Consider the following 26,391-nt stretch of genomic DNA (forward strand, 5'->3'; position numbering starts at 1 on the left):
CCATTTTGAAAACAGTTTTTCCTTGAAAAATCATCCGAGGATTTGTAATCTCATTTAGTTGAAAAGATATAAATGGTGGGATGTTTTAAGATTAAAATCTATGCCCATGAGATAGTTGGTTTTAGTTCAAGAAAGTGATACTAGAGACATCCAAATCTAATAAGAAAATCTCCCTGGCCATAATCCTAGCTTATTTGAAAATTTTCCTCAGAAAATAAATCTCTATTTAGAAGAAAATAGGAAAAACAATATTTTAATAATTAGAGCAGCCGTAGAAATCATTACCCTCGGTATTCGTAAAAGTTAATATCGAAGGGGATTTTAAAGGAAACCTAGGAATATATAGCATGGGTGGATTTATCAAAGATAAATCATTAAATTGTTGGGAGATTTTTGCAAGTGTCAAACTATAAGGATGAGAGGAAAGCGCTAATCAAAAGAATAAAATGTGTTAAATAAAATGAAATATTCCAAAGTTATCACAAAAGGAAACTCGAAGCTCCTAAATAATTTCATGAATGAACACGTTGCAAGCAATTATTGGGAAAATCACATGTTGTGTGGAATGGTGCTGGAAGTAAAAGAAATCATTTCAGAGTATTGAAGTTGTTCATGTTAGAGGAGAACCCAACCCGATGTTGGATTGGCTGGAAAACATTGCAATTAAGAAGAAGATGTGGGACACAATTGACATGACATAGGAATCATGATGATGTGTCAAAAAAAGTTGGAAAGAATGTCTCGAGAAAGTACTTTTGGAGAAGTTCAGATAGGGATCAGCCATAAATGATGAATGTTTTGGGAGAAGAATAACATAACTATGGATTTTCGACATATGTATCATTCATACCTCATAACTCTAATACGAGGAGAGAAAAAAACGATTAGATCATAACAGTATATTTGATGGCACAAAGATAGTTAGGTGTTTGTGTAATTAAAGCTCAAATGAGGAAATTTCCCCTCCCAGTGAAGTTAACCTTGTCATAGATATGGGTTTCCTCCTTTCGGATAATGAATGTCTTTGGCCAAGATCTATAAGACCCTAGTATTTAAGGGAGGGACTCAACAAAAGACAACCTCTAGCTATTCACCTATGGCAGACTCCCTCTTTCCTATCCTTAGATTATAGGAGATGCTTTCGCACTCCTTATGTATGTCACTAATGGATTGTCCTTTTGGGTCCCAATGAAATTGGCCATTTATAGACATTATTAAAATTATATTATCTTAGCAGTTAGTTTCAGTCCTTTGAGCTTTGCTTATAATTATGTTCCAAGTATAATCTATGTTTTTGCTTGATAGCCTTAAACTGAACATGATATTTACAATTTTTTTGATGTGTGGGTAGCTTAGAATAGGGAGAATTGATGAAGGATTACACTATCTCCATAAACCCGAAGTATATCACCACGCCCTTATTTTTGTAGTAAATGTAAATTGGGATCCCATTGATACAGCGAGTCATAAATAAAGAAAAATAATTGGGAGAACTGAGCCAGTAACTTCCGTGCAAAAAAGAAAGAAAAATATAGTAAAACCAAAATCACACCTGGTTTCAAGCAAACTTAATTTATGCCCAACCCAACATACGGGAAGGAAAAGTTAATTAATCAGGGATTTTCGTAAGAGTATGGGCATAAGCTATGCGTGAAAATTGTGGTGGGGTTCTCCCGACAGGAAACTCAAGAAGAGACTATTTGAGGTCTCTCTCGTGGGCCTCACAAATTAACTCTGCAACATCGCAAATACTCGTTATATCATTGATAAATTGCTCTTGGGCTTTATTCTACAAGAGGAAATGGGGATGACAAACCCATTAAACCTATTTGAGAAAAGAGAGAAGTTCGACATTTAGTAGAGAATGCGTAATACATGCCTCATTATCTCCCTAAAGATGCATTTGCGAGCATTCTGCTTTTGCGAATGAGGCGTAGATGAAGAAGATGGTATTGGGTCTTTAATGGAGGTGATTGCGGATGTACATCATCTATGCAACAATTGGGAAAGTGATTCCCAATTGTTTTAAATCAAATTGTCTGCCTAACACACATATTTTATCACAAAATATTAATTTAAATTTTATAAATTAACTCTAAAACACATGAAAATTTTAAGTAAACTTAAAGTAAAACAAAATTGAAATGTTAATACGAAAGATAAATTTGCAAATTATTTTTTTTTTATCACGGAAACAATTTAAATTTAAAGATGACAAAATATCCATAGAAACCACAAGCCCTGAAATGAAGTTGTTGTTTTTCAAAGTAAGGATTAGGGTAATTTGCGTAAAGCGTGGTTGTTTTTATCTTATTGAACAAAGTTTGAACGGCTCCTCATACCGATATATGTTATGTTTGGAGATGGGAAGATGGAGATTGTTTGGTACACTAGATGCGCGTGATAAATACATAATAATATTAAACATCACATCGATTGATAAATATTGTTTTTATCCCATGGTGGAGGACTTGCTGCAATGTTTATATATATAATTTATTTAAAAGAAATGTTTAGAACGAAATACTATTCTGTTTAACCAATAATATTTATTTTTTTCCCCATGGTGGACGACTTGCTGCAATGTTTATATATATAATTTATTTAAAAGAAATATTTCTAACGAAATACTATTCTATTCTGTTTAACAAATAAATGAAAAACAGAGACGAGTAGACAGAGTGACCAAGTCTGCTCGAAGAAACACGAAATTGTTGACAACATCTAAAACATATATCCCTTCAACCAATCTTGGTTGAGACGCAACCAGAATCAGTATCAATGAGGACGCGGTCATATGTGGCAGACCGGATTGGGTAGCTAATGACTGCGTCATTTTCAATTTTAATTTCTGAACAGACAACCGCGTCCAAGTAGAAGACGGAGTCCATCAAGCAAGCAAATTTAGCTCAAGAACTTGGCGTTGGTGTTGTTATAAAAAGGAAGAATGCTCTTCATATTTCACCAAACTCCATCTATCATCTAAGGATCTGATCAGATAAGAGAGAGCATCTACTCGAATCGAATCGAAGAATAGTTGCCTAAGTTAGCTGCAGTCCAGTCATGAAATCCTTTCTAGCGCTAGCGCTTGTAGTACTAGTGGCGCATAATATTGTTATTGTGCGTGCAGGTGATGCAGATCCTTTACAAGACGTTTGCGTGGCTGACAGGACGAGCAGAGGTATGTAAGACTTTGAGTTTGAGGCCTTGATCATGTGTTTGCTAATCAGGGTTTCGTTTCGTTTCATGCGATGTGAATAATAATATAATCTGATCATATATATGGTTATTAGGTTTTCGATTCGTTTCATGCGATGTGAATAATAATATAATCTGATCATATATATATGTTTATTTGACTGTAATTGCAGTTAATGTGAACGGGTTCCCGTGTAAGGATGCAAGCATGGTTACCGCAAATGACTTCATGTTCAGGGGCTTAAATGTTGCAGGGGATACAAGTAACATGATGGGATCCAACGTCACTGCAGCCAATGTAATGCAGATACCAGGCTTAAACACCTTGGGAATCTCCATGGCTCGGATTGATTTCGCTGCTCCTCTCGGCCTTAATCCCCCTCACACTCATCCGCGGGCCACAGAAATCTTGGTGGTCATCGAGGGTACTCTCTCAGTCGGCTTTATCACCACTGCCAATAAATTGTTCAGCAAAACGCTTGAGAAGGGAGACGTGTTCGTGTTCCCCAAAGGTCTGGTGCACTTTCAACAGAACGTGGGCTATGGCAACGCTGTGGCCATCTCTGCACTGAGCAGCCAGCTTCCGGGAACCCAGCAGGTCGCCCAATCCTTGTTTGGAGCCTCTCCCCCGGTTGATGCCTCCCTTCTGGCCAAAGCTTTCCAGATCGACGCCTCCCTGGTGCAACTTCTCCAAAGGAAATTCTTGGCTTGATGCCCACTCATCTAATTCATTCATTCATTCATGGCACGAGTGAGTCACTCACCAGTCATTGGGCTGTTATGCGGTTAACCGAAATAAATAAAACCACTCTTTCCCTCACGTGTATAGTGATCTATATGCAATAAAGTAAAATTTTACACCACGTGTATAGTGATGTATACGCAATAAAGGAAAAAATTTCACCATTCCAATATGGGTGTTTGAGATTTTTATCATGTTATAGTCATTTACACCTTTCTCTTTCTGTTTAATGGACTCAACACTGCCTAATATCTTCTTCATGGAGCCCTGCACGGTGCATCTCATCTGATGCAAACAAAACAAAAGTATCTATATTTGACATTGAAACACTCTTATCATTGAAACAAAAGAAAATAAAAGTATTTATAGAAACACTCTTATCATTAATCAATCAACCCGTACTGGTGTCTGTTTGGTAGTGTGAGATTTCCATGCTTCCTCTTCACTGTTTTGTTTAACTGACACAACATATATCATGACCTCAATACATCGACCAGGGCATCATGCCTCTCTTCCAAACAAAACGAAACACATATATGGCTGACGTGAAGAAAACACACTCACATTATAACACCTACTGCATTCATTGTGTAATCTATTCGAGTAAGCAAGCAATCCGCGTCTCTAAATTTAATTTATTTTTGTCTCTGGTGGACAATGTGAACTTAGATTTTGTATTCCAAACCATAAAAAAAGATGTGAAGTATTTCAAATGATAAAAAGGATATAATTTCAAATGATAAAAAGGATATGGAGTTCCATTTTGTATTCCAAATGATAAAAAGCGATACGCTGTTCTATTTTTTATTTGAAATTATCAAAAGGATATGCATTTTGTATTTGAAATGATAAAAAGATATATGAAGCCATTTCAAAAGAAATAAACATATCACTATGTTGTTTTTAATCACATAGACATCACCATATTATTTTTAACACCCAATAATAAAGATACATATACTTATGTTATATTATTTTAAAATATATACATAAACATCACCCTATTAGTTAGTGAAGACTCTATAGATTATTTACTATATCTATGTCCATGTATGTTGATATTATGCATCGCTGCAAGGAAAGCAAGATTTTGTGTGTTATTCCTTTTCACCGGTGAAATGAAGCCTTATTACTATATCCATTTTCTACATCACTTTTTTGTTTCTTTGCTTTCCCAAGATAGTAACATTAAATATTTGATGCCACAAGTCTACAATGGATAAGACTTTTGTTTTCACCTCTAATTAAAAGAGAAAAGATAATGATATGAGATTGAACAACTTATTTTGGTTTTGGGAAGTCACTTTTAACTTTCCAAAAAGAAGATAGCTAACAACCAAGTTATACACGCAAGCATATGTTTTCCATGTAGCCCAATGTATCTCTACAAGTTTTTGAAAATAATTCTTTAAGGTGCATATTAATGTTTCTGGATTAAGTACATTCAAGCATATGTTTTCCATGTAGCCCAATGTATCTCTACAAGAATTTGAAAATAATTCTTTAAGGTGCATATTAATGCTTTTAGATTAAGTACATTCATTATTTTCAAATTTCTTTTCCAATCTAATAGGAATCCACTTACTGAACGTTTCCAAATCAATCCTGTCGTTAATTACAAAGCCTTTTTTCTCCCGGACTCCTCTACATCAGTGGATGGAGTTTTCACTAATAGCTTCCTTGCATCTTTAAATCTATATTTTCAACCATGCTTATATTTTCATTGTAAATTTAGTTCCAGCTGGATTGACTAGATGTGGGGGTGTAGAGAAAATTAGTGTTGTTTGTTGTTCTATTACAGTAAAAGTTTCATAATGAAAAGTGTTGGATCAGACTGGGACAACCAAGTTTAGAGAGGGCAAGGGAAGCTTTTGTACATATTTAATTAGCACCTACTTGTTCACTTTTAATATTTAGGGCCTACTTGTTCCTATTAAATCATGGGAATAATAACTCAAATGTTTCCTAATTGTATTTTCTTACCAAGTGATGAGCCCCAATTTTTGGTACCAAATTGGGCTCATTTGGCCTACTTACCTTGCTCAACCATTCATCTTTTATCACTTATGCATTCATTTCTTAGTATATTCGTGTTATTTGTAGGAAGAAGGGCAGGCATTATATCTGTGGCTAATACATGATGATTTCAGGTTTTTGGCATTAAAGAGAGCAAAAGACCACGCAGAAGGAGACAAGGAGACAACAAAGGTGGCATTGCAGGTTTATAGGGAGGTTGTCTACAGCCTTAAATAACCTCCCTCATGATTTTCACCTTAACTCCGAGCTCCAACAGCTCTCCCCACCGAGCTTAGAGGCAGCGAACAGATTCTACAGGATCAGCAGTTTGACTTTCAGTTGGACAGCCAAGCTCCATGAATGGAGGAAGCCAGCTTGATCTTCATTGTGTATAAATATGAAGGCCGTAGCCTTTGATAGGAGCTTTTTGAACTTTTGAACTAGTATTGTAATTTCTGAGCACGAGCTACAGCTCGGTGTTTGTTTCTTGTAAGCTAGTTTTGGCATGACATTAGACTCTTGATTATGAATAAAGGCAAGCAGATTTGGATCTAATTCTGAGCTTTTAAGGGAGCTATAGCTCTCAGGTTAGGGCCCAACCTGAGAGCAATAGACCTCCTCTTCTTTGTAGTGTTATTTGCCTTTCTTTTCAGCACGTTGTTTCTTTGTTTTGACATGCATTTCAAGAACACAGTCTGCTGATTTGATTTCTTTAATGAGATTGAGTAGGATTAGCTTATGGTTAAATCACTTTCAGTTGCTTAGATTAGAATAGGAGGATTGTAATTCATTGGAGCTCCAAGAAAAGGTTGATAGAGCCTTCACTGCCATCTCTGTTTAGAGATTGGGGTGCAGTCTGTACCAACCACCAAAAAACGCAGTCTTTTTCTACTTTTATGCAAGCTGCAACACAGTCATTTTAATCATAGAACCATCCATGCACTCTGATCTAGAGCCATACTTCTTCATTCCAACTCCATGCACAACTTCTCTTCACGATTTACATTGCTGTTCATTGGTTTAATAGCACAGGTAGCACAGGTTAATATATTCTCGTTTTTGGTGCAAGACATAAGCAATTTGTTTTATTTACACTGCTCAGTATCATTCCATTTCCTTCTTCTTCTTCTTAACCACGTCTAAAGCCACCAACTCGACCTCTGTTCAGTTCGTTTACCTTCCAACTCTTCCATTGCCCACGTAGCCCCATTTTCTTGACCTTTCGTTGCATCCATCCTTCTATCCACCAACCAACTTCGTGCACTCTTTCTCCATCTTATTTCTCTGCTCCTGAGCCATCATAAGCTCCATCTCCATCTTACCTATCCACCCATACCGCTCCATCACTTCACCATCACCCAAAACTCCCACAGTAGAACATCCTGTAGAAGTTAGCAGACTTCCTGTAGAATTCCTGAGTTTCCTGTAGGATCCCCTGCAGACATCCTGTAGAAGCCTGCAAACTCGGTTTCCGAGCACCTGAACGTTGTGGACTTCTGTGGACTGATACTAGGGATCCCCTGGGACCTCTCCTAGCCCTCCTGACTTTTCCCAAGCTTTCTCTCCCTTCGCACCACCTCTGCACAGCCAAACCCTAATAAGAAACAAAATCATAATCACTCCAACCACTTAAGCAAAAATACAAAAACAATGTTCTTTTCAATGGAAGTAGTTTAAGTTCATGCATTTCATATCACTAGCAGTAATGGCATCATTCTTAGACATTTGCACTCCCACCATTGCATCATAGAGATTAAGCTAGTCAGATTAGGGTTTACTAGGGTTTCCATGTTTTGGTTGGCTTTCAGTGCATTTTTGCAAAGTAGATTAATTTCCTTTGAGATAGCCTTCGTCCATCATTTAGAAAGCTTCTTCTGAGAGCATATAGAAGTTGGCTTGAGCCCTAGCGGACTTGTGCCAGCTGACCAAGTGACAGCTGCGATAAGAGCTAATACTTGTGCATACAGCACCGTCGCTTCCAAGTTTGTACGAACTATCGGGTTGATAAAATTAGAGATAGGAAGCCCCAGGAGTTGTAGCATTATTGCTACAATACTGGAGCCCACCATCTTTTTGGCGCCGTTGCCGGGGAAGCGTCAGAGTATTAGTAATTGTTTCTTTTCTTCTATTTTCTTACTCTTGCCTTATGCTAAGTAGTTTATTTCATTTCCATTCTGCAAAAGTAGCATAGACATTTCCTGCTTTCGTAGATTAGCATTTCCTGCTTTCATAGATTAGCATTTCCTGCTTTCATAGACTAGCATTTCATTTCTGCAAGCGTAGATTAGTGTTTCAATTCTGCAAGCGTAGACTAGCATTTCCATTCCTGCAATTTCATTTGAGCAAAGTAGATTAGTTCTTTCCTGCTTTCAGTTTAATTCGACATCTTTATAGTTAGTTGTAGATCAGTCTGTTTCAGTTTTGCAGGTACCAGAGAAAAATAAAAGCAATCAAAAAAGTCTTTCCATTTCATGCCTCGTAGGAATCGAGATAAAACAGGCAAATTCTTACCCAACACCTCCACCACATCACTGAGTCACCCTTCTCTCTTCTTCGGTGACAGTGATCCAGAAGAACTTATAGGTGAACCTCCTGAGATATACGAAGATCCTATAGTAGAAGAAGAATTAGAAACCATCCCATCTGAAGCTATGGCTGACAATAGAAGAGAAGATGAGAGAATAGAAGGTGCCTTCCCCATCCGAGAGACCAATGGAGAGATGAAAATGAAGAACATTAGCCCCTCCGCCTTACCTCACTTCCATGGACTAACTACTGAAGATCCTGATACCTTCCTGTTTGAGTTTGCTGTCCTTTGTAGAACCTATGACTATACTGAAGATGAGCAAAAGCTGAAACTCTTCCCTTCAACTCTTAAGGATGCAGCATTACGCTGGTTCATGGGCTTACTTGGGAATAGTATCACCACTTGGGCTCAGATGCAGCGAGCTTTCAATACCAAGTACAGGGATTATTGTAGGTCTAAGGAAACCAAGGGAGAAATCTTTCGGATGACCATGGGAAATGATGAGTCCTTAGAGGATTATGAGGAGAGGTTCCAACTTAGCTGTAAGCGGGCCAGGTGCACACTTGACCCTGAATCCCTCAAGTTGGTCCTGCTCCGAGGAGTCCCTGAAGATCTCTTAGATACCCTTCACATGTTAGCTGGGGTGGACATTTACCAACTTCCTTATGAGGACATCAAGACTGTGTTTAGAAACCACTCCATGGCAGCACGGAAACAAGGTAGAGGAAACCTCCTCGCAACTAGTGTCCCTTTCTCCAAACATGAGCTTGCAAATCAATTAGAAGATCTTAAGAGTGAGGTGAGACAGACCATTGCCATGCAACTGGACACATTTAGGATCCAACAGAAGAAAGAAGAAGCTGAGAGAGCCTTGGCTGTCTTCTGCCCTAGGTGCACAAGGAGACACCCTAAGAACGAATGCCCATTGCATTCGGTTGAAGTATGTTTCGTTTGTGAGGAGGACCATCCCACAAATCAGTGTCCAACCGTACCTGGGTTTAAAGCCATGTACCAAGGGATAGAAGCTCCCACTGAACCTCTCTATTACCTCAACCAAAGGAGGTCACAAGGATCTAGACCTTATTAGCAGGGAATGCAAGGGGCACCTCAAGCTTATTACAGCCCCAACAAATTGACTCCTATGCCTTCCTGGGGCCCCCCTGCTCATCCTTCCTGGTCCATGCCTCCTCCATGGTCTTATCCACCTCAGTACCCTACTCAACCTACTTCTCATTCATATCATTCACATGCCCAGCCACAGCCTCAGTGGAATGCACCTCAGTCGGGGTGGAGGCCCCAATACAATACTCCTCCCGCCATTTTGCCTCCACCACTAGTTCAACCTCAGCCATTACCTCCTGCTCCTCCAAGGCAACCTCAAATGCCTGCTCAACTGAACCCAAACCCCAACAATAGACAGGCCCAGCAGGTATACACTGGGGAAACCTCATGCCCTACCTATGCTGTGGAGATCCAGGAGATCAATCTTCGATCTGGAAAGACTCTACCAGATTGCCAACCTCCTCCCCCAGAGGATGAGGAAGATAAACAGGAAAGTGAACCAAAGGCTATTCCACCCTTTCCTGAGAGACTAACAGCCACCACACAACCCAACCCAGAGGAGGATGGGCTTCTGGGTGAGCTCAAGCAGTTGTGTGTAAAAATACCACTTCTCCAAGCCATCAAGGATGTGCCAATATACAACAAACTGGTTAAGGAAAAGTGTTTGAAACACCGAGGCAGGTGGAAGAAAGATGCTTCAACCATCAATGTCATAGGACAACTGTCTGACCTTATGTTAGGACAAGTCATCTGCCCAAAGTATCTAGATCCTGGGAGTCCTGTAGTGGATGTCCACATCAATGGCATCATCATACCACACACCCTGATTGATCTGGGGGCTGCCATTAATGTGATGACCAGGGACACCATGCTCAAACTCAATCTTCAGGGTTCCTTGAGGAAGACCTCGACAGTACTGCAATTAGCAGATCGCTCCATTGTGACTCCCGAAGGGATTGTGGAGGATGTCTTGGTCTCTATCGACTCTTGGGAATACCCTGCAGATTTCTTGGTTCTGCAACCCAAGGCAAAGCTTACTGGATATCCTCTCATTTTGGGAAGGCCTTGGTTAGCCACTGTAGATGCCTACATAAGTTGCCGTGCAGGAAATATTACCATAAAAAATGGTCCTATGTTCAAGCAGCTAGTCCTATACCCTCCTACCCAACCCTCCTTAGAGCATGACTTACCACTCTGGTTGGAGGAAGGAGAGGAAGACGAGGTGTACTCAGCACCTCTGTGCACCCTAGATACCACTAGAAGAGACCCCCCAACCGAGGATGACTTGATCGAGACCTTGATCCAGAATCCACCTTCCAGTGCACTATCCTTAGAGAAATTGGTGGAGGATGCCCAAGCCAGCACCCTAGTGGATCTTTGTACGACCAACCCTGTCACTCCCAGAGTCAAGAATGTGGAGTTCGGCCCTGAGAGAACGTTAAAGATCAGCTCCTCCCTATCTCCTTCCCAGGAAAAGGAGCTGTGTAGCCTGTTGGCCAGTCACCTAGATGCTTTTGCTTGGAGCTATCAGGAGATGAAAGGAGTCCATCCTTCGGTCTGTACCCATCATATATACATCAAAGAGGATTGTAAACCGGTTAGGCAACCCCAGAGGAGAATGAATCCAGCCCTTAAGGACATTGTCAAGGAAGAATTGCAAAAACTGTTGGATGCCGGATTCATCTACCCAATCTCAGATAGTGAATGGGTGTCCCCTCTGGTGTTGGTTCCCAAGAAAAATGGGAAGTGGAGAATCTGTGTGGACTACCGAGAATTAAACAAAGCTACCAAGAAAGACCATTTCCCTCTACCTTTCATAGATCAGGTGCTGGATGGACTGGCAGGAAAGAAGTTCTTCTCTTTCCTGGATGGGTTTAGCGGGTACAACCAGATTCAAATCAGCCCGGAAGACCAAGATAAGACCACCTTCACTTGTCCTTGGGGCACCTTTGCCTACCGAGTCCTTCGCTTTGGGCTATGCAATGCTCCTGCTACCTTCCAGAGAGTTGTCTTAAGCATCTTCTCGGAGCTGGTCCATGATGCAGTGGAAATCTATATGGATGACTTTACTCCTTATGGGGCCAACTTCCAGGAAGCATTGTCCAATCTGGGAAAAGTCCTAACCAAATGCATTGAGATGAACCTGTCCCTTACTCCTGAAAAATGTGAATTCCTGATGACTGAAGGGACCGTGTTAGGCCATACCATTTCTTGCCAGGGGTTACAGGTGGATCCTAACAAAATTGCTCTCATCAAGAAGGTTCCACCTCCTCAAAAGGTAAGGGATGTTCGGAGTTTCTTGGGATTAACAGGATATTACCGGAGATTCATTAAAGACTTCAACAAGCTAGCCTCGCCATTGTTTGGCCTGTTGGCAAAAAATGTGGAGTTTAAATGGACTGACGATTGTCAGAGGGCTTTGAATGAATTGAAGGACAAGTTGGTGTCAGCCCCAATCCTGAGAGGTCCAAACTCGGCCCTACCTTTCCACATCCACACTGATGCCTCGAACAAACCCATAGGTGCAGCTTTAGGACAAGTTGAGCAAAAACTTCCATATGCCATTTACTTTGTTAGCAAAAACTTGTCCAAAGCTGAGTTGAATTACACTGTAACCGAGAAAGAATTCTTGGCTGTGGTCCATGCACTGAACAAGTTCCGACACTATATCACTGGCTATCAAACATTTGTACATACAGACCATGCTGTAATTAGATATTTAATGAATAAACCAGATGTGAATGCTCGTATTATTAGATGGTTAATTTTGTTGCAGCAGTTTGATTTGACCATTGTTGACAAACCAGGTAAAGAAAATGTTGTTGCTGACTTTTTATCTAGATTGGATTTGTCTGCAGATGAGGATGGAACGGTGGATGACCAGATGCCTGATGAACATCTGTTTGCTATCTCAGCACTCTCTCCATGGTTTGCTGATATAACAAACTACCTTGTTTCAGCACAGTTCCCTCCGCACCTATCTTCAAGAGAGAAGAGCAGAATCATCAGAAAAAGTGCCTCATTTACTTGGATCGGGGGCAATCTATTCAAGCTTGGCCCCGATCAGATCTTAAGGCGTTGTGTAAGGGAGGAGGAAGTCTTTGATATCCTCCTCACCTGTCATGATGGGCCTTGTGGAGGACATTTTGCAGCAAAGAGAATTGCCTTCAAAATCCTGCAGGCAGGCTACTATTGGCCCACACTTCATCAAGATGTCAGAAGATATGCCAGCCAGTGTGACCAATGCCAAAGAATGGGGAAACCGACCCAAAGGGATGAGATGCCTCTCCAACCTCAGGTGACTCTTGAGCCATTTGAGAAGTGGGGTATGGACTTTGTGGGCCCACTCAACCCTCCTTCGAGGCAAAGGTCTTACATCATTGTGTGCACTGACTACCTGACAAAGTGGGCAGAGACCAAAGCAATCAAAGCAGCAACAGAAGAAAAGGTGGCCGAGTTCCTAAGAGAAAACATCTTCTATAAGTTTGGCTATCCAAGAGAGCTGGTCACTGATCAAAGGAGCCAGTTCACCTCCAACCTGGTTGAAGATCTACTAGCTCATCACAAGATCAAGCATAGGACTTCCACCCCCTATCACCCTCAAGCAAATGGGCAGGTGGAAGTCACCAATAGAGCATTAGAAGGGATCTTGACTAAGATGGTGAGCAGCAGCAGAAAGGATTGGGCAGATCGCCTGGTTGAAGCCACATGGGCTTACAACACCACTTGGAAGACCACCACCGGCTTCACACCTTATGAGCTGGTCTATGGGAAGAAAGCTTTGCTGTCCATTGAATTTGAATACAACACATTGAGGATGGTAGCTCAGCTGGACCTAGATCTCAGCCATGCACAACAAGAAAGGTTATTGCAGCTGAATGGACTGGATGAGCACCGAATGCAGGCCCTCCTTCACTTAGAAGTGGTTCAACTTCAGAGAAAGGTGTGGCATGACCAACATCTCCATGACAAGCAATTTCAGCCGGGAGATTGGGCTTTGTTGTATGACTCCAGATACAAAGATTTCAAGGGGAAGCTGAGAACCAGATGGCTAGGGCCATATTCAGTGGAAAAATGTCATGACAATGGATCTGTTCTTATTCGGACCATTGATGAGGAAGCCATCCCCATGCTTGTCAATGGGCATCGATTGAAGATCTACAGGAAGCCTCTCTCAGGACAAGAGTTCATCAAAACTATGGAGAAGGCAGTGTTGGTCATAGAGAAGGGTTCTGCCTCTGCTTTGGGCATACCCTGAAGAATCTAAAAAAAAAATAAAAAAAATAATAATAAAGATCCTTGGGTGAAAACCTTTCTGAGGCGCCCAAGGCAGGTGGTAGGGGTGAAAACCTCATTGAGGCGCCCCTATTGTCCTTCAAAAAAAAAAAAAAAGAGATTGGAAAAAAGATCCTTGAGTGAAAACCTCTTTGAGGCGCTTAAGGCAGATGGCAAGGGTGAAAACCTCAATGAGGCGCCCCTGTTATTTTTCAAAAAAAGAGAAAAAAAAAAGAAAAAAGAAAAAAAACAAAAGAAAAAAACAAGGTCAGCAGATTCATTATGTAAAATTGCATGCAGGTGTTCTATGGAGGAGAGGAAGCCTCTCAACTCAGAGCTCAGGATCCTTATCATGCTGTCAGGAGACCTCACCAGCACCTCCTCCAAGAATACTCATTTTCTCCAAGGTATGTGCAATTTTATTACAGCTTGAGTTTTCTACAAGAAGACGCAGATTTTCTACAGGAAGATGCAGAGTTTCTACAGGAAGATGCAGATTTTCTACAGGAAGGTGCAGACTCTCTACAGGAAACGCAACCTTTCTACAAGAAGCTCTGTATTTCTATAGGAAACTTCCTGTAGAAGCCCAAGACGGTCCAGAATCCATGTTATGAGAAGATCTAACGACTGAGGATCGGTTTGGACGCATGCAAGCTATTGTTATCTCCCTTGCACATTGTTGTCACCTCGTCCTGCCATCCTTGTCGACATGCAACGAAGTTACCTGCACCAGCAAAGCAGATCGATGAGTTCTCAAGAAAAAGCAAATTTTAAATGAAAAAACGCTGGAGATCTCACACCATATTCATCCCAGTCATCCAGAAGCTCCGGGAGCGTGATCGTGAGGCCAGATCCTTCGTCGTGCAGCATGCACCCAAGGAGGAAGAACTGTTACAAGACATCCCGCGGGAGTCCTGTAACAGTTAAGCCTGCTAGAGTGGATACCATTCACAGCGCAAGCCATATGCAATGAAACGCGGGCGCATGCAACCAAAGCATCCAATCCATCGTCGGCAGCCTATAAACATGGACCTCCGGGCATGTGTAAGTTCGCCAGCAGCAGGAAAATCCACTCATCAGCGTCCAAAGAACCGAAACATCGTGTGCAGCCGCGCAGGTAAGTGTCTCGACCCTTCCTTCCATCAGATTGCATGAATGTTACTTTGATTGATTGCAAAGTGTAAAGGTGAATGGGTTGAGCGGCCGTATGGCCATTTGGCCGGCCACGTCGGCCAGTTAATGGTCTAGTTGGATGTTTGGGTGGCGGCCATGACAAAAAGAATGGGCAGCACGCACGTGAGAGCAATCCCGTCGGGAAAAAACGAGTTTAACAGAAGAGGCGGCGACAGATCTGCGGGAATTGATGCGGCAGCAAGTGAACGCGCAGTTGAATGATGGGATGACGTCGCCCAATGGTCCGGCGGGGACAACTCACCCCCGCGCCACGAATTCCGCCGATTCAAAATCTAATCGGCTAGATTGCACTCATGCATTTATCAACCACCGTTTTGAACTCGAGTGGCTATCCTGATCTTTCTGCAGTTCGATACGCCGAGCCTTTGGCTATCAGAATGCTTGTGAAGCACACCCAGAGAGCAGACCAACTGCAATCTTTTCCGAAAATCGCGCGCTGCTTCTACAGGAACGCTGTTTCTACAGGAACGCAGTTTCTACAGGAAGGCGGGTGCCTCACGTAAAAAGGTGGCAAATTAAAAAGGTAACCCTGAACTCTTCATGCAACTGGTTTTAAAGGTGGCAGAATTGTCGTCCACAGTCTGGTCATAGAAGAATGGTGAAATTGTTGTCTGTTGTGCCTATACTATCATTCTACAGGATGTCAGGGTAATTAAACTGTGTTAAGTTCCTCAGGGATAAGTTTTGTGGATTATGTGCATGACATTCTACGCTCTGTCTCAGTAGACCAAATTTCTTCCACAATCACCACCTCTGGTTAAGGAAACTGTTTTATCATGCCGGGTGGGTTTATTAGACGAGAACCCACTGATTCAACCAAGTTAAGGGAAAACCAGGAGGTGGTGGAGCTCTTCACACGGGTTCAATGGATATCTTTTTGTGACAAATTGCAGGGTTACGACGATGAAGTGGCAAAAGAATTTTTGCAGGCTCTGAGGCCGAAATCCAAGACACTGGCCATTGTGAACTTCAGGGGCCTAAGCCTCAAGCTCACCCCGCAATATATCAGTCGAATTACTGAACTTCCAATGGGTTTGCCATGGGATAAGGAAGAAAGGAAGTTGAGCCAGCAGGCCAAGAAAGAATTCTTTCCACCTGAGGAGGAATTCTCGGAGGACAAAAATGGGGTGCGAAGAACCAGGTTGCTGCCACCATGGAATGAAGTTAGCCTACAGATCATGAAGTATATAACCTGTGAAGGCCGTTTTAGCATCGTGTACGCGTATCACTTTCGGTTGCTCACTGAATTGAGGCACCGGATTGATCTTCCTGTAGAACAGAAACTGAGCATTCCTTATTTCCTGCTACAGTCTCTAATTGAGTGTGCCACAAAGTTAAAAGAAGGCATACCAGATCAGGTAGCCCACCATGGGTTGATCAAACTTCTTGTGGAGGATGCGCTCCATTCATATAAGGTTCCCCTCTCATGGGAATCATTCAGAAATTTGACAAGAGATGGAGACATAAGGATGCTGGCTGAAGAAAGTGGTTCCTCCAGCAGTGAGGAAAAAGAAGCAGTGGCCGCGGAAAAGAAAGAAACAGGCCAGAAGACCCCGACCACAGTGCAGAAGAAAGAACAAAAGAAGAAGCATGAGAAAAAGGATGACAAAGAAAAAGGTGACACACCCATCTTGTCAGCAAGAGAAAAGAGGTTGTAGAGCAGAACGGACAAAGCTGAGATGGTCCACATCAGCCCAAGCACCTCATCAGCACCCGCAACCCAATCAAAAAGCAAAACCCATGCAGCAAAGCAAGCAAAGGTGGTGACCCCTGTGTCTACAGGAAAGCAGAAACAGGCTTCTACAGGAAGCCCGAAAACAGTAAAAGGGTCTTCTACAGGAAGCCCGAAAATCATTGAAAAAGGGGCTTCTACAGGAAGCCCGAAAATTACCAAAACAGGGGCTTCTACAGGAAGCCCGAAATTGGCTAAAACAGGGTCTTCTACAGGAAGCCCAAAATTGGTAAAGAAAGGGTCTTCTACAGAAGGCCCGAAAGTGGGTAAAGCAGGGTCTTCTACAGGAAGCCCGAAATCAGAAAGGAAGGGGCCCTCTACAGGGAGCCCTGAGAAAGCAAAACGCAAGAAAGAGAAGGCTGGCATTCTCGAAAAGGAGGCAGCAGCTGCGCTGGCCGCCCTCAGTACACCTCCAAAGCCAAAGGAGAAGAGAGAGAGGGAGATCCCTCTACCTTTTGAAGCTATGAGAAGTAAGAGAATAAATACGGGCAAGCCGCAGCCTCCACCCAACAGCCAAACCATTTTAGGGGGTGTCCCTACTTCACCCAGTGAAAGATCCCCCTCTAAAACATCGGCCACCCCCGAGAGGGGAAGCCCAAAAATAACTTCCTGGACACGAAGGATAGGCCAATCGGCTTCCGAAGCTCGGCTCAAGGAAACAGGAAAGAGGGAAGAAGCGCCACCCTCGTCACCGCCAGGGGCAGAAGAGGCAGGGCCACCAAGAACAGGAAAGGAAGAGCATGTGCCGAGCCCTAGTTCTCGGTCGAGGACAAGGAGCTGGAGCAAAGTTGCTCAAGGATGAGCAAATATTTTAGCTGGGGGGTGATGATGAGCCCCAATTTTTGGTACCAAGTTGGGCTCATTTGGCCTACTTACCTTGCTCAACCATTCATCTTTTATCACTTATGCATTCATTTCTTAGTATATTCGTGTTATTTGTAGGAAGAAGGGCAGGCATTATATCTATGTGGCTAATACATGATGATTTCAGGTTTTTGGCATTAAAGAGAGCAAAAGACCACGCAGAGGGAGACAAGGAGACAACAAAGGTGGCATTGCAGGTTTATAGGGAGGTTGTCTACAGCCTTAAATAACCTCCCTCGTGATTTTCACCTTAACTCCGAGCTCCAACAGCTCTCCCCACCGAGCTTAGAGGCAGCCAACAGATTCTACAGGATCAACAGTTTGACTTTCAGTTGGACAGCCAAGCTCCATGAATGGAGGAAGCCAGCTTGATCTTCATTTTGTATAAATATGAAGGTCGTAGCCTTTAATAGGAGCTTTTTGAACTTTTGAACTAGTATTGTAATTTCTGAGCACGAGCTACAGCTCGGTGTTTGTTTCTTGTAAGCCAGTTTTTGCATGACATTAGACTCTTGATTATGAATAAAGGCAAGCAGATTTGGATCTAATTGTTACACAGTAATTTGTCACCGTTGGTCACCGTCCCTATCGCCCCGATTCCAGTACATTGGAGGATGCATTTCAGGACCTGTGAGCAGTGACATAGCCTAAAAACACTTGCACTATGTTCCCCTGAGTATGTACTTCATGTTCCCTCAAGACACCTTTTGCAAATTATCCCTGAAAAGTACCCTTTTCCCATTGGCGAAGGTACCCAATGTCTGACCCGCGCCAATAAATCAGATCCTCAAAAAGGGGCGCGCCCATTGGCGCTCTGTCTTAGAACAATGCCCGCGCCAGTCGAGTTTAGTAATGTTTTTTGCCAAAAGCACGACTGTATGATTTTTCCTCCCAGATCATGAAGTCCTTTGAGGGAAAAATCCATCTGATAAAGCTCGAGAGTCATCATATCTATCCGCAGTAGCTTTTCATGGATGTTGCCATTCCATAATGGGTGTCCTGGTGCATTGAATCTTTCTCCCTTCTTCATCTATAAAAGCCTGTCCTCATGCATTAGACAAGCTAGTTCCAAGTTTATGAGTTCCGAAGTGCTGTAGTTTTGAGTTCTTGAGTTGTTGGAGTAATGCTAGAGAGGTTATGCTGCCGGGAGTCTGAGAGAGAGGAAGTCTTCTGCAAGGCATATAGCTGCTCGCCCAGCCAGGGGAAAGGTTCAACGTCAGAACCTTGGTTGTAACTTTTCCTGTCTATTATTAATTAATGAGCGACTGTTATTATAGTTCCAATCTCATTGTCTATTATAGTGATGTTGATTTATTTCCTTTCTGACTGAAATATAGTTGTGCCTTGGTGGATTTTATGCTTGTATCTGTTTCTTCCTTTGCATGTGCAGGTGTCCGTTTGCAAGGATCGCAAGGATTGTGACCTGCCGGAGCGAGGGAGCGGGAACACCAACTCTATTTCGACTATAGCGTTGGATTCCAGGTTGGTTTTCTTAATTCACCTTTAATGTACAACTAGGAACTTGCGTGGCAGCGTGGATTGATTATGGCTAGTTTTGTTTTAAGCTAGTGGGATCGCCTCTGTCCGCAGAGGGGATTTACCTAACCAACAATTTGGCGACTCCACTGGGGAGAAGCTATTTGGAGTTTGTCTTGCATGATTAGTTTTCTCTCGCTTTCCTGAGTTAATGAACTTTCTGGGTCAGTCTTGAAATTGCTATCTACTGGGCACTGTCAATCAGACCCTGGGTTGTTATATTTATTTTTTTTGGGTCAGTAAACGCGGCTGGCGTGTTTTTTCTTTTGACAGTCGCGCTAGTTGGCGCATGTTGCTCCATAAAGACCCGCGCCAATTGACTGTTAGCGCGAGTTGCAGATTCACAGTCGCGCCAACTCTGTGAATTTTGCCAGTTTGGTACTTGAAAGCTCCTTAAACTCGGATTTTTTGTTTTTCCATATCTTTTGCTGCTTCTGGGAGTGTGTTGGACCTCTGTGTGACTGGTTGTTACCTTCATCCTTCAGTTGTTTGCTTATTTCTATCGATTTTGTATCCCAGCCCTAGAGTACCTAGTGGCTTTGCATGTCGAGCCTTCTGTGGGCCTTGTGGTTTGATTATCCAGTGAGCTTGTTGGTTGTTTTCCGTACTCATCTAGTGGTTGTTAAAAGTTAGTATTCTATGCTTCAAGTGATTCACTTCTAGCTTGCTTGGATCTTGCTTGACTTCATTTGAACTTAGATCACATGGTTCATTGAACGTCTTCTTGTTTTCCTTTGCTTTGACAGTTCATCTTCATGTTTCTAAATTGGTTCTATGACCATTGAGTGAATTGTGTTTGTACTCGTGGATATCTCTTGAGGTTTGTTTACATGCATTATGCCATTTTAAAAAATCAAAAAACAAAAGAGCTTTTTGCATTATATTAGTTAGCATTTATTGCTATTTGTCGCTTTTAAAAAGAAAAGGAAAAAACTTTTATTTCTTGTTATTAGCTGCATTAGGATCTTTGTTACTTGCTTGATGATCATTTTGTTTGTGTAAAAAAAAAAATAAAAAATCTCTACTCTTCTGTAGGTAGAATTCATCGAATGAAACGATATAATTTTGGCATATAGATTGCATTTAGGAAGTTTGGAGAGACCACATACGGTAGGACCAAAAAACTGAAACATAATTGAAGATAAACTATAAAATAAACTCAATGAACCTAACAACGCATTGGAACATAACGCAAACATTCTAGAGGTCTAGGTTAGAGACGTGTTCCGGCGTCGTTAAACCTGGTAGCTTACCGTCGAGTGGTTGGGTGATTCCTCCACGGTGAAACGATAGGTGCCAATACGGACTGTGCTCCCACGTACCGTCGCGTATACATTGGGAGACCCCTATAGGAATAAAGCTTTTATCCATAGGAAGCTGTGTCGGCCGCCCTATGATTCGCAATGCAGTGAACACAGCATTTACGAAGATCGACCACCCGTACCCTAAAAAGTATTCTGTGGTTTTGCGAAAAGTTTGGCACACCCTCTACCTAGAATTCCAGAGCAGTCACTTTTGATCCTTTTCGGACTCCTTAAACGAAAAGGTGCCTGTGAGCGTCTTGTCACTTCGTGCTCATTAAATATTCGAAGGAGACTAGAGTCATCTTTTCGTCCTTTTCTCGACTCTTAAAAAGTGAAAAGGTCAAGTTCAAAGTTCAGTGTCTTAAAATTTATTTGACCACGATCACATATAACCCGGTTAAATTTTGCTTGCGTTAGCTTGAGTAGGGTTTTTTCTCGCTCAAATGGCATCCTTCCCTGAGCCCACCGGCCAAGGTGGTCCCCCGGCTGGTCCGATTCCTTCTGTCGGAAATGTTGGTGTTCAGTATATAGCAACTTTGTCTTTACCTGGGTTCACCATCGGTTTACCCGTATGGGTGTTCTCAAACTCAGTGGTCTCGAGTGTGATAACTCCTGTTCCACCACCACCTCCTCCACCCGAGCAACATCATTTTGATTCCAAGGTGGACCCCTGCCCTTCTTCGCCTACTGCTGTGTCCTCATCTTCTACTTCGCCTGGTGAAACTCTGGATTTAAGTAACCAGGTGGCTAAGAAGAAGAAGAAGAAGACCAAAAAGAAGAAGTCTCCCAAAAGAAAGGTCCCATCTACCCCGAATATACCTGAAGTAAAGTCTCCTCCTGCTCCACAGCGGAAGGCTAAATTTCCTTGTAGATTATGCAAGGAAGACCATCTTCTTCCCGATTGTCCTGGCATCCCCAGGGTCTTAGAAGTATGGGATCACGATCGGGACCGCCCTGCATCGTCCTCTGGAGATCATGGTGATGCTACCCTATCAGCTGGAAATGTTAAGGGAAAAGGGAAGATTCGAATCCCCTGTAGACTTTGTGAAGGCAATCATCCCCTTCACCTTTGTCCATTCATGGATAGAGCCTCTATTGTATTGGAAAGTCTTACAGCTCCCTCAACTCAACTTCCTGCTGGTTATCAACGTCTCTCTGCAATTTCAGAACGTTCCCCTGCTGACCAAGCAATCAAGCATGATTCCTCTTTGGTCCAGCTTTCTCTTCCTGAACCTGGCTGTGCTCAGCCTGTTCCAGACCAGTCCTTGGTCGGAAAGAGTGTTGCTTTACAGCCTGTTCCAGAACAGTCCCTGGTTGGAAAGAGTGTTGCTTTACAGCCTGTTCCAGACCAGTCCCTGGTCGGAAACGCTGTTGATTTACCTTCGTCGTCTACACACCACTTTGTTCCGGAAACGTTTGTCATCAAAGATGAACCACCTGAATCCAAACCAGATGAAAGTCCAAAGGTCCAGATGACAAGTGACCCGGTCTTTCCAAAGGTCCAGATAACAGTTGACCCGGTTTTGCCTTCAGAAGTTCCAATCTTAGATGATATTATCACTGTAAAGGATGAAGATCACACCGTCCAAATTCTATACATAAACATAGACTCTAATGATCAAGTGAGTATCCCCCTCATTCCTTCACAGCAGGAAGGAAGTCCATCAGAGTCATACCCGGCCGTTTATCCGGTCCCACCTCCAAGCGACCTAGTTGTTTCCTTCAATTGGGATCAACTAGGCAATTCCCGGTTACCAGCTTCCAGACCATTTCAAATTATAGTCCAAGTCTACCGAATGGTTATGGACGGTACCATTATTGATGAGGGATCTCCTGTGAGCATCCTTTCTTCCACAGCTTGGGAAGCACTTGGTTCGCCACTGCTTCTGCCTGAGATGAGAAACCTTACAGGTTTTCATCGAGAAACCAGTCGACCTTTAGGAATTCTTCCCCATGTACCTATCACATTAGAAGGGAAGACCGTTCAAATGGGCATCATGGTAGTCCAAGGCCCGTTAGATTACAATTTACTCCTTGGGCGAGACTATATTTATCGCATACGTGCAATTGTGTCCTCACTCTTCAGAGTGATGTGTTTTCCGCACGAAGGAAGGACGATCAAGATCATAGACCAACTTTCGTTCCCCGGTTCACACTTTACATATAGTCATCTACCATTCCTAAATGGTCTTATTTCCACAGGAAATGCCTCAACATCCAGTCCGTCATTCTGATGACCGCTGCTGACCCAGGCGTGCGACTGAAGCCCGGGCGGCATGCATCCTCCTTTTCAAAATCGAGTCTTTCCAAGTGAACCTTCATTCCATCCACTCCGTGAATGCCATGAAGCTTGGGGGGCATGTACCTCGATTTGCATTATCATGCTGGGGGCATGCAAATTTATAACAAGCATAGTTTTTTCGTTTCAAGCTTGTGTAAACATGAAACCGAATCCAAGCAGAGTTCTTCATGGTTCAAGCTTGTGTAAAAATGAACCCATACCTGATTTACATCCCGTGATTTCCATTTATCTGCTAAATTCTGCTAGATGAGCCTTGGTTGTTTCATTCCATCGCCACCATCTCTTTGGCCGATCATATGCTTTCACTTGGTTGTTTTCCTTTCCTGAGGAACCGCAACGATGAGTGGTTTTATTAGCCAGCCTCTTTACCATTACATGTTTTAAGCAGTTCCACCACTACCGGAACCAGTTGCTACCCTTTATACCACTCGTTTCTCTAGGACGAGTCGCCTTTAAGCTCTTTTCTGACTTGTAAAATATGAAAAGATTGTCGAGTTACTCCCCTTGACTCGTTAAACGTAAATAAGGGGCGGTTGTTTTAAGTTCTTTTTATCGACCGTTAAAACTTAAAAAGATTACCGGGTTTTTGTCGTTTCAAACTCGTTAATGGTTACGAAACGACGTGGTTTTGATCACTTTTTTACTTTTCCAGGTCGAAATCACTACTTATGAAAAGTACTCCTCGATCGTAACAATCGGGCGGTTCTTTCGGGCATTATTTTATACTTTTTCGGGCCCGAGAGACACAACTTTACGAAAAAGGACACCCCTGGAGTTTCCTTTTCGCTGTCTTTTCAAATTCTCTAAATATGAAAAGACGCCGAGTTATTCCTTTGTCAGACTCGTTAAAACCTAATGACATCGGATTTTTTCGAAATGATGCACCACAAGCATATGCTATCCCCATCAAGCTTGTTAAAAATAATTGGGGTACTCGCCAGAAATGGTGGGGGAAAAGAAAATTTTGGAACCATAATTATTGTTGTGTCGGCAGTATGTTGCTCTTGAACATGGCACTCCTCTGCTTTCGTGTCTGGGTGGGGACATCTCATCTTATTTTTCACTTGCCTCCGTGGGATTGGGTAATCCTATTTGACCTCTCATTTGCTCATTGCCTCGTCACTATGACCTCTGATCCATCGATGTCAAATACTGCCAACTCCACTCTAGTGCCGCTGATATGTTCAAGAGAAGTTGACCTCTGCAAAGAAACAACCTCCCTCTGATAGCTCATACAATTTTGATTCACAACATCATCTCTCTGTCTCGTGTCGATGATGTGGGAAACATTATGGCCCACCTTCGATCAAGGTCACTTCCTGTCGACTTTAGCTCATTATCCAGGAAGCTGATCTAGAGAATCCCTTCCGGTGCCTTGGAGCCTGCATGCCTCAATGGCAGGTTCTTCGTGTTCGACGCGAGGTTTTCATCATTGGCCTCCGATCGAATGATTCTACGGGTGTTCGACGTCAGATCACTAATTCGCACGCCGTAGATTGTACCGATAGTACCTTGAGGGCCATTGTCATTATTGGTGGTACCTCTCGCGTCTGTTAACAGTTCCAAATATTGACTGGTAATCAGACGATGTTCATGCATGTTCGACTTCAGCTCACATGTTCGCATGCTTGAACTTGTACTTCTGTTCGGGTCGAGATGGAGCGCAAGACCCTGGATTGTGTCTGTTGTAATCCAGGCGTGATTCTTGATACATGACTCATTCACTGGATGGCTGCGACCATACCTGAGTCAATTCATTGATCCTACCCAGATGGCTGCGTCCATACTATGGATCTAAATTATCATGTACTCTCTTATGGATGGCTGCGACCATACCACGTACATCATGTATTTGAGCTATCAATAGTATCTCTCAATGCAGGTTCTCGGCAGCAGCTATATGTGTTCTTGCAAAGCATTTCACCCCTCTCTCTCGCTCGGGCCTCATGCTTTGGGGGGCATCTGTTACACAGTAATTTGTCACCGTTGGTCACCGTCCCTATCGCCCCGATTCCAGTACATTGGAGGATGCATTTCGGGACCTGTGAGCAGTGACATAGCCTAAAAACACTTGCACTATGTTCCCCTGAGTATGTACTTCATGTTCCCTCAAGACACCTTCTGCAAATTATCCCTGAAAAGTACCCTTTTCCCATTGGCGCAGGTACCCAATGTCTGACCCGCGCCAATAACTCAGATCCTCAAAAAGGGGCGCGCCCATTGGCGCTCTGTCTTAGAACAATGCCCGCGCCAGTCGAGTTTAGTAATGTTTTTTGCCAAAAGCACGACTGTATGATTTTTCCTCCCAGATCATGAAGTCCTTTGAGGGAAAAATCCATCTGATAAAGCTCGAGAGTCATCATATCTATCCGCAGTAGCTTTTCATGGATGTTGCCATTCCATAATGGGTGTCCTGGTGCATTGAATCTTTCTCCCTTCTTCATCTATAAAAGCATGTCTTCATGCATTAGACAAGCTAGTTCCAAGTTTATGAGTTCCGAAGTGCTGTAGTTTTGAGTTCTTGAGTTGTTGGAGTAATGCTAGAGAGGTTATGCTGCCAGGAGTCTGAGAGAGAGGAAGTCTTCTGCAAGGCATATAGCTGCTCGCCCAGCCAGGGGAAAGGTTCAACGTCAGAACCATGGTTGTAACTTTTCCCGTCTATTATTAATTAATGAGCGACTGTTATTATAGTTCCAATCTCATTGTCTATTATAGTGATGTTGATTTATTTCCTTTCTGACTGAAATATAGTTGTGCCTTGGTGGATTTTATAATTGTATCTGTTTCTTCCTTTGCATGTGCAGGTGTCCGTTTGCAAGGATCGCAAGGATTGTGACCTGCCGGAGCGAGGGAGCGGGAACACCAACTCTGCTTCGACTATAGCGTTGGATTCTAGGTTGGTTTTCTTAATTCACCTTTAATGTACAACTAGGAACTTGCGTGGCAGCGTGGATTGATTGTGGCTAGTTCTGTTTTAAGCTAGTGGGATCGCCTCTGTCCGCAGAGGGGATTTACCTAACCAACACTAATTCTGAGCTTTTAAGGGAGCTATAGCTCTCAGGTTAGGGCCCAACCTGAGAGCAATAGACCTCCTCTTCTTTGTAGTGTTATTTGCCTTTCTTTTCAGCACGTTGTTTCTTTGTTTTGACATGCATTTCAAGAACACAGTCTGCTGATTTGATTTCTTTAATGAGATTGAGTAGGATTAGCTTATGGTTAAATCGCTTTCAGTTGCTTAGATTAGAATAGGGGGATTTTAATTCATTGGAGCTCCAAGAAAAGGTTGATAGAGCCTTCACTGCCATCTCTGTTTAGAGATTGGGGTGCAGTCTGTACCAACCACCAAAAAACGCAGTCTTTTTCTACTTTTATGCAAGCTGCAACACAGTCATTTTAATCATAGAACCATCCATGCACTCTGATTTAGAGCCATACTTCTTCATTCCAACTCCATGCACAACTTCTCTTCACGATTTACATTGTTGTTCATTGGTTTAATAGCACAGGTAGCACAGGTCATTGAATTCTCGTTTTTGGTGCAAGACATAAGCAATTTGTTTTATTTACACTGCTCAGTATCATTCCATTTCCTTCTTATTCTTCTTAACCACGCCTAAAGCCACCTACTCAACCTCTGTT

The 26,391-nt window shown here is 42.7% G+C and overlaps 1 protein-coding gene and 1 pseudogene across 1 annotated transcript in view; both read left to right on the plus strand.

Annotated features, from left to right (window-relative positions):
- The window catches only part of LOC149257234 (superoxide dismutase [Cu-Zn] 4A-like), a 219,919-nt gene that overhangs the window by 102,667 nt on the left and 90,861 nt on the right, over positions 1-26,391 (plus strand). The window lies entirely within an intron of this gene.
- LOC149257235 (germin-like protein 1-1) lies at positions 3,064-3,953 on the plus strand (annotated as a pseudogene).

This window comes from Pinus tabuliformis, chromosome 6 (assembly GCF_031772625.1).
Source record: "Pinus tabuliformis cultivar Carrire ecotype Pingquan chromosome 6, CPIR1, whole genome shotgun sequence".
NCBI classification, from domain to species: Eukaryota; Viridiplantae; Streptophyta; class Pinopsida; order Pinales; family Pinaceae; genus Pinus; species Pinus tabuliformis.